Source organism: Scyliorhinus torazame, chromosome 3 (genome assembly GCF_047496885.1).
Source record: "Scyliorhinus torazame isolate Kashiwa2021f chromosome 3, sScyTor2.1, whole genome shotgun sequence".
Lineage (NCBI taxonomy): Eukaryota > Metazoa > Chordata > Chondrichthyes > Carcharhiniformes > Scyliorhinidae > Scyliorhinus > Scyliorhinus torazame.
Genome location: NC_092709.1, coordinates 384,937,138 through 384,946,592, shown reverse-complemented (window position 1 = coordinate 384,946,592; position 9,455 = coordinate 384,937,138).

Genomic DNA, 9,455 nt, shown 5'->3' with positions numbered 1-9,455 from the left:
GGCTGATCATCAACTCAATCGCCTGATCCCACGTTCCCCCTGTCATAAAGCCCGTGAGGACCACAGGGAAGCCATCATTGATCTGCGCGTGGGACTCATGGAGTGCAAGCTCGCCAGATAGAGGGAAGAGGTCAACCACCTGATGCTCGTTGTGAACTAACATAAAAGCAGGCCCAAAATCGGGCCTGGTGTGGTTAGTCCTCCAAGCCAGGATTGTACTGGGAGCGATATGATGCATTATGCAGACCTTTACAGAGATTTGTGTAAAATGCCAGCCTCATCAAACTGCCGACGAGGATTAAAGGAAACTCTGGACTCGCTCAGAGATTCGCCGAGCCACCGCACGTTTGCTGCTTGGGGATGCCATGTCGTACCAGTTAAGGTGCCATTATTCGGAAGCCTTTGAGGCGAGTCTGGAAGATTGGAACCAATATGTGGAGCTCATGAGGTACTGTTTCCAGGAAGACCAACTGGTTCTGCTCCTGACTGCTCATGGGGCCTCGACGTGGATCTTTGGGGATCATAAAGAGTTGCTTACCCAGCTGCACTGGACTCCAAGACATTTGATAAGCTGGTCACTTTGGCTTCGGAGCACTTTGACCCCAAGCCTCCCATAATTATGCAACGGTATCGTTGCAGTCTCCTGCTGAAGTTGTCACGGAATTCTTGACCTGCCTGCGGCAGCTGGCTGAACACTGCGAGTTCGAGCCATCCCTCTGCCAGATGTTCAGGTGTGGTATTAATAATACAGCCACGCAGAGGAAGCTGTCAGCAGAAACCCGAGATCTGAAATGGGCCATTGAGCGTTCCGTCTCTCGTGAACACGTGGAGAAAAGTATGCAGGAGCTGCAGGGCTCCACGGACAATCGCTTCCAGTTTGTGACGCTCACTCTTCCGAACTCCTTCTCGGTCCAGCCAGGCTTCCTCCGAAAGATCAGCCCCCAGGCAATTCCGTGGTAGAGTTTGGATCTTCGGCACCGCCGTCACTCGGTGGGATACTTCGTCCGAGGATGAATGCAAGAGCCGGCCGCGTTGCCAACTGCATAGTCGAAGGGCCCGTGAGGCTAGCTGTAACCTCGTTCAGTGCAGGGGGCACTGCGAAGCAGGGTCTTGCATGCGGACGCTCCTGATGTGGCTGACTGTTTAATGTAATTAAACTGTGTCTAGGCTCCAAGACTGGCAACAAACCGGATGACCTTGTCGGTCAATGGCCTTTCGCTGACGATGGAAATGGATACTGGGGCCATCGCTCATTTCGGCGACATTGCGTGACACCAAAGAGAGTTTGGCGAGCTGCACGAGAGAGCCTTTGAAGATCATAGAGACCACCTCAACTCTGCCAACATGTGGCAATAGTCATAGAAACATCGAAAACAGGAGCAGCAGGAGGCCATTCATTTTCATCGCGGCTGGTCATCCAACGAAGCAGTCTCATCCCGCTTTTGCCACATATCTGTGATCCCCTTCACCCTAAGAGCTGTGTGCTATATTACAGGGGCTGGTTTAGCACAGGGCTAAATCGCTGGCTTTGAAAGCAGACCAAGGTAGGCCAGCAGCACGGTTCAATTCCCATACCAGCCTCCCCGAACAGGCGTTGGAATGTGGCGACTAGGGGCTTTTCACAGTAACTTCATTTGAAGCCTACTTGTGACAATAAGCGATTTTCATTTCATTTCATTTCAGTTAAGAAGGCAAATGCAATGTTAGCATTCATGTCAAGATGGGTAGAATACAAGACCAGGGATGTACTTCTGAGGCTGTATAAGGCTCTGATCAGACCCCATTTGGAGTATTGTGAGCAATTTTGGGCCTTGTATCTAAGGAAGGATGTGCTGGCCTTGGAAAGGGTCCAGAGGAGGTTCACAAGAATGATCCCTGAAATGAAGAACCTGTCGTATGAGGAACGGTTGAGGACTCTGGGTCTGTACTCGGAGTTTAGAAGGATGAGGGGGGATCTTATTGAAACTTACGGAATACAGTGAGGCCTGGATAGAGTGGACATGGAGAGGATGTTTCCACTTGTAGGAAAAACTAGAACCAGAGGACACAATCTCAGACTAAAGGGACGATCTTTTAAAACAGGGATGAGGAGGAATTTCTCCCCCCAGAGGCTGGTGAATCTGTGGAACTCTTTGCCGCAGAAGGCTGTGGAGGCCAAATCACTGAGTGTCTTTAAGACAGAGATTGATAGATTCTTGATTAATAAGGGGATCAGGGGTTATGGGGAGAAGGCAGGAGAATGGGGATGAGAAAATATCAGCCATGATTGAGTGGCGGAGCAGACTCGATGGGCCGAGTGGCCTAATTCAGCTTCTATGTCTTATGATCTTATGGGGATCGTAAGAAGTCTTACAACACCAGTGTCATGATATTCAAACACACACATCATGATGGACACACCAACAGGCAAATCAGAGCACACAACACCACAACCAATCACACACAAGAACACCAACCACATAAAAAGCACGAGCACGACACCTGGTGGTCAGTAGGTCTGGGGACAAAGACACGGACAAGACCTGTTACAAAATCACAAACAGGGAATCCCCACGTGCAGAGTGCAAAGACAAAACTGTACATAGAAAGTTTAAATAAAATAGCGTTGTACCATATACAACCGTGTTGGCTCATCTGTGTGTCAGAACGCCCAACACCACAACCAGGTTAAAGTCCAACAGATTTGTTTTGATGTCACTAGCTTTCGGAGCGCTGCTCCTTCCTCAGGTGAATGAAGAGGTATGTTCCAGAAACATATATATAGACAAATTCAAAGATGCCAGACAATGCTTGGAATGTGAGCATCTTATGGAGAGATCAGGACGTGCATGTCCACCGATCACTCAAAGTGGCAACGCAAGTGGGCAAGGTGGTCAAGAAGGCATACGGCATGTTGGCCTTCATCGGTCGGGGCATTGAATATAAAAATTGGCAAGTCATGTTGCAGCTGTACAGGACCTTAGTTCGGCCTCATTTGGAATATTGTGCACAATTCTGGATGCCACACTACCAGAAGGATGTGGATGCTTTGGAGAGGGTACACAAGCAGTTTACTAGGATGTTGCCTGGTATGGAGGAGAGGTTAGATAAACTCGGTCTGTTCTCACTGGAATGACGGAGATTGAGAGGCGACCTGATAGAGGTCTATAAGATTATGAGTGGCAAGGACAGAGTAGATAGTAGATTCTCTTTCCGAGGGTAGGACAGTCAAGTACTAGGTGACATAGGTTTAAAATGTGTGGGGAAAAGTTTAGAACAGATGTGCGAGGCAAGTTTCTTACACAGAGGGTGGTAAATATATGGAACGTGCTGCCTGGGGAGGTGGTGGGAGCAGGTACAATAGCGGCATTTAATGGGCAACTAGATAAATATATGAACAGGGTGGGAATGGAAGGATACGGATGCCGTAAGTGCAAAGGTTTTAGTTACGCAGGTACCATGGTCGGCGCAGGTTTGGAGGGCCGAAGGGCCTGTTCCTGTGCTGTATTGTTCTTTGTTCTTTGCTCACTATGGGAGCGTTGTACAGGAGTTTCACCGAGGCAGTGAACCCTGTTCCTGGCCCGAACCGCTTCAGTACCTCTATGAGGCCTTTTCAACTTCCAGGGAGATGATTACCTCTGGTGTTTCTCCCTGGATGGGGTCACGATCACGTTCGGCAGGCGCCTGATGTTCGATGTGTGCTGTTTACCCTTGGCAAAGCCTGTTTGGTCTTCTACTACCACCTCTGGTTCACAGTCATCCGGCCTATTGGCTGGGATCATTGGCAGTATTTTCACGTCTGCGTTCAGCAGCAGGATGGGTCTGTAGCAACTGCATTCTGTTGGGTCAGTGTCTGTTTCAGGTATCAGCGAGATTGAGGCTTGTGCTGTCATAGGTGGCAGTGTGTCCCCAGACAGCGAGTCTGGGAACATCTCTTACAGGTGCGGGGCCAGTGCTGTTGGGAATCTTTTGTAGAAGTCCGCCGGGAAACTGTCCGCCTTCCCAACCTGCATGGAGCTAATACCTCCCATGATCTCTGCCAGTTCTAGCGGTGCTGCCTGGCCCCGTTTCCTGTCCCCCCCCCATGTCCAGTCCAGCGAGGAACTGCTTCATCCCCGAGTCCACTGCTGGGGCTCCGAGGTGTACAGCCCCCATAGAAGGTCTCAAACGCCGTGTTCACCTTGTCCGACTCTGCTACTAATTTGTCTTTGTCGCCCTTAACCTGGGCAATTTCCCTCGTGGCTGCCTGCTTTCTCAGCTGGTGTGCCAGCAGGCAGCTGGCCTTGTCTCCGTGTTCATACAGGGTCCCCCGTGCCTGGCGGAGCTCGCGCTCTGCTTTCCTCATGCAGAGCAGGTCAAAGTCCATCTGTAGCTATTTCCTCTCTGCCAAGCGCTCTACGGTTGGGGAGTATCGCCCGTCTACCTCCAATATGGAATCGACTAGCTGCTGCGTAGCCACCCTCTCTTTCCTATCTGAAGTAAAAAAAATTCACCAGTATTCGTGGAATTCCTCCTGTACCAAAAAGGGTCAAGAAGACATTCTGAATGGTGAACAGGGATTTTCACTCCCTGACTCCTATGCAGACTTAGGTGGGTGTTATTCGGGTCAATCTATATTTTCAAGTTATCCCCGGTATAGCCCATATCTTCATAGAATAATTTTATCTACTTACCACTTAGTAGCATCGATCCTGGGTCCCGCATTGCTAAGTAAGTAAAGTAGACTTTGTAATAACTATTGTTTCAGGTTATAACTTTTGAGGTATTTTATTATTAGATTTTTTTTTTAAAAAGATGCAATCACTATCTTTACAGAAAAGTAAAAAGGTCTTGCTTCTGGATCCTCCTGGTTGGTTGAAAAGACCTTCAGGTCTACCTTGACAATCTCTCTTCTTAATCTTTTGGTCTTCCTCAGATGGATTCGCTGTTCATAGAACATTACAGCGCAGTACAGGCCCTTTGGCCCTCGATGTTGCGCCGACCTGTGAAACCACTCTAAAGCCCATCTACACTATTCCCTTATCGTCCATATGTCTATCCAATGACCATTTGAATGCCCTCAGTGTTGGCAAGTCCACTATTGTTGCAGGCAGGGCATTCCATGCCCTTAGTACTCTCTGAGTAAAGAACCAACCTCTGACATCTGTCTTATATCTATCTCCCCTCAAATTAAAGCTATGTCCCCTCATGTTAGACATCACCATCCGAGGAAAACGGCTCTCACTGTACACCCTATCCAATCCTCTGATCATCATGTATGCATCAATTAAGTCACCTCTTAACCTTCTTCTCTCAAACGAAAACAGCCTGAAGTCCCTCAGCCTTTCCTCATAAGATCTTCCCTCCATACCAGGCAACATTCTGGTAAATCTCCTCTGCACCCTTTCCAATGCTTCCACATCCTTCCTATAATGCGGCGACCAGAATTGCACGCAATACTCCAAATGCGGCCGCACCAGAGTTTTGTACAGCTGCAACATGACCTCATGGCTCCTAAACTCAATCCCTCTACCAATAAAAGCTAGCACACTGTACACCTTCTTAACAACCCTCTCAACCTGGGTGGCAACTTTCAGGGATCTATGTACATGGACACCGAGATCCCTCTGCTCATCCACACTGCCAAGAATCTTACCATTAGCCCAGTACTCAGTCTTCCTGTTATTCCTTCCAAAATGAATCACCTCACACTTTTCTGCATTAAACTCCATTTGCCACCTCTCAGCCCAGCGCTGCAGCTTATTTATGTCCCTCTGTAACTTGTAACATCCTTCCGCACTGTCCACAACTCCACCGACTTTAGTGTCATCTGCAAATTTATTCACCCATCCTTCTACGCCCTCCTCCAGGTCATTTATAAAAATGACAAACAGCAGTGGCCCCAAAACAGATCCTTGTAGTACACCACTAGTAACTGGACTCCAGTCTGAACACTTCCCATCAACCACCACCCTTTGTCTTCTTCCAGCGAGCCAATTTCTGATCCAAACTGCTAAATCTCCCTGAATCCCATGCCGCCGTATTTTCTGCAGTAGCCTACCATGGGGAACCTTATCAAACGCTTTACTGAAATCCATATACACCACATCAACTGCTTTACCCTCATCCACCTGTTTGGTCACATTCGCAAAGAACTCAATAAGGTTTGTGAGGCACGACCTACCCTTCACAAAACCGTGTTGACTATCTCTAATCAAATTATTCCTTTCCAGGTGATTATCCATCCTATCTCTTTTTACCCTTTCCCAGATTCTGTCCACAACAGAAGTAAGGCTCACTGGTCTATAGTTACCGGGGTTATCTTTCTTTAACAAGGGGAAACATTTGCTATCCTCCAGTCTTCTGGCACTATTCCTGTAGACAAAGACGACTTAAAGATCAAAGCCAAAGGCTCAGCAATCTCCTCCCTAGCTTCCCAGAGAATCCTACAATAAATCCCTTCCGGCCCAGGGGACTTCCCGTACCAGCCTCCCCGAACAGGTGCCGGAATGTGGCGACTAGGGGCTTTTCAAAGTAACTTCGTTGAAGCCTACTTGTGACAATAAGCGATTTTCATTTCATTTCATTATCTATTTTCACACTTTCCAGAATTGCTAACACCTCCTCCTTATGAACCTCAAGCCCTTCTAGTCTCGTAGCCTGAATCTCAGTATTCTCCTCGACAACATTGTCTTTTTCCTGTGTGAATACTGACAAAAAATATTCATTCAGTACCTCTCCTATCTCCTCGGACTCCAAGCACAACTTCCCACTACTGTCCTTGACTGGCCCTACTCTTACCCGAGTCATTCTTTTATTCCTGACATATCTATAGAAAGCTTTAGAGTTATCCTTGATCCTAAACTGCCAAAGACTTCTCATGTCCCCTCCTGGCTCTTCTTATCTGTCGCTTTAGGTCCTTCCTAGCTAACTTGTAACTCTCGAGCGCCCTAATGAACCTTCATGTCTCATCTTTACATAAGCCTCCTTCTTCCTCTTGACAAGTGTTTCGACTGCCTTAGTAAACCACGGTTCCCTTGCTCGACCACTTCCTCCCTGCCTGACAGATACATACTTATCAAGGACACGCAGCAGCTGTTCCTTGAACAAGCTGCACATTTCCATGGTGCCCATCCCCTGCAGTTTTCCTCTCCAACCGATGCATCCTAAGTCTTGCCTCATCGCATTATAATTGCCTTTCCCCCAGATATAACTCTTGCCCTGCGGCATATACCTATCCCTTTCCATCACTAAAGTAAACTTAATCGAATTGTCGTCACTATCACCAAAGTGCTCACCTACCTCCAAATCTACCACCTGTCCTGGTTTGTTACACAGTACCAAATCCAATATGGCCTCACCTCTCGTTGCCTATCTACATACTGTGCCAGGAAACCCTCCTGCACACATTGGACAAAAACAGACCTATCTAAAGTACTCGAACTATAGCGTTTCCAGTCAACATTTGGAAAGTTAAAGTCCCCCATAACAACTACCCTGTTGTTTTCGCTCCTATCCAGAATAATCTTTGCAATCCTTTCCTCTACATCTTTGGAACTTTTCGGAGGCCTATAGAAAACCCCTAACAGGGTGACCTCTCCTTTCCTGTTTCTAACCTCAGCCCATACTACCTCAGTAGACGGGTCCTCATCAAACGCCCTTTCTGCCACCGTAATACTGTCCTTGACTAACAATGCCACCCCTCCCCTTCTTTTACCACCTTCCCTGAGCTTACTGAACTATCTAAACCCCGGCACCTGCAACAACCATTCCTGTCCCTGCTCTATCCATGTCTCCGAAATGGCCACAACATCGAAGTCCCAGGTACCAACCCATGCCGCAAGTTCACCCACCTTATTCCGGATGCTCCTGGCATTGAAGAAGACACACTTTAAACCACCTTCCTGCCTGCCGGTGCACTCCTGCAACTTTGAAACCTTACTCATGACCTCACTACTCTCAACCTCCTGTGTACTGGAGCTACAATTCAGGTTCCCAAGCCCCTGCTGAACTAGTTTAAACCCTCCCGAAGAGCATTGGCAAATTTCCACCCCCCCCCAGGATATTGGTACCCCTCTGGTCCAGGTGTAGACCATCCCGTTTGTAGAGGTCCCACCGACCCCAGAATGAGCCCCAATTATCCAGAAATCTGAAACCCTCCCTCCTGCACCATCCCTGTAGCCACGTGTTCAACTCCTCTCGTTCCCTATTCCTCGTCTCACCATCACGTGGCGCGGGTAACAACCGCTCGGTTGCTATGCTCTATCCTTCCCCTGACCAAGGGCAGCTATGAGAGCTGATTCTGCTGGCTGGCCCCTTTTTTAGTTTCCATATTCTCCTTCTAGCACTTATTAAGTTTATATGACATGATCGTAAAGTAACTTTATTTTATTCTTGATTGTACAACATACCTTTAATCTGAACTGTTTCTAACACGACTATGTATTCATGTTGGGCAGGCTTCAGTTCATCCATCTCTGATTACATTGTTTCCTTTGTGATGTTCAAAAGTGCTGTGATCCTAGAGGGGTATTACCTCTGGTTCCTGTCACTTCTGAAGTTGCTTTATTACCAAATAGTGCCCTTAGCTTGTCAGAACCTGACTCCAATTTGGGGCTAACGTGTGCTCTCGTGGACACGTCGTCTCCGGCTTCCCATATTCACCTGGTGTCAGCAGGATTTCACACCTAAACATTTGTCACCCAATTCAACTGAAGATCCTGGCAATTCTTTTTTTCGCTGCTTACTAAAATAATTAACTTCAAAGAAGGTGCAAAATATTGTTTCTCTCCATGTAACTAAAAGTTCAAACTGCTTTGACTTGAAAGACAGGCATCAGTTTTACAGCTTGAATAGTCACAAGCTGTTTTCTTAATGCCTGTTTGATAAAGGCCATCTGCATTTCAAAACCTTCTTTTGTAGCTGCTGTTAACCCTTCGTGGGATTTTTCCCTACATTCTCTCATGTACCTTAGGTCAGGTATTGCCAGACTTCCATGTTTCAAATGACATATTTTCCCATTTTTGCTTTACATATCTCTCCGTGCCTTGTAGGCTATAATTTCACTGCTGATCACAGCCTTCAGCACCTCCCACAACATGGAGGACGGGACCTCCCATTCCGGTTATCAGTAATTTATTCATCTATGGCCTGTGATATTTTCTCGCAGAAAGCCTTATCGGCCAGGAGGGTTGTGTCCCACCTCTATGGGGGGTATTGGGCATGGCCCGTCTTCAACCTCACATCCATATCGTGTGGAGAATTCAGAGATTACAATCGCCGAGTATTCCGCCTGAAGTTAAAAACTCACCAATATTCTTTGAATTCCCCCTGTACCAAAAAGGGCCGACATTCTAAATGGTGAACAGGGATTCTCACTCCCCGACTCCGATGCAAGCTTCGGTGGGTGCTATTCAGGTCAAACTATATTTTCAAGTTATCCCCCGGTATAACCCATACCTTCACAGAAGAATTTTACCTACTTACCCCTCAGTAGC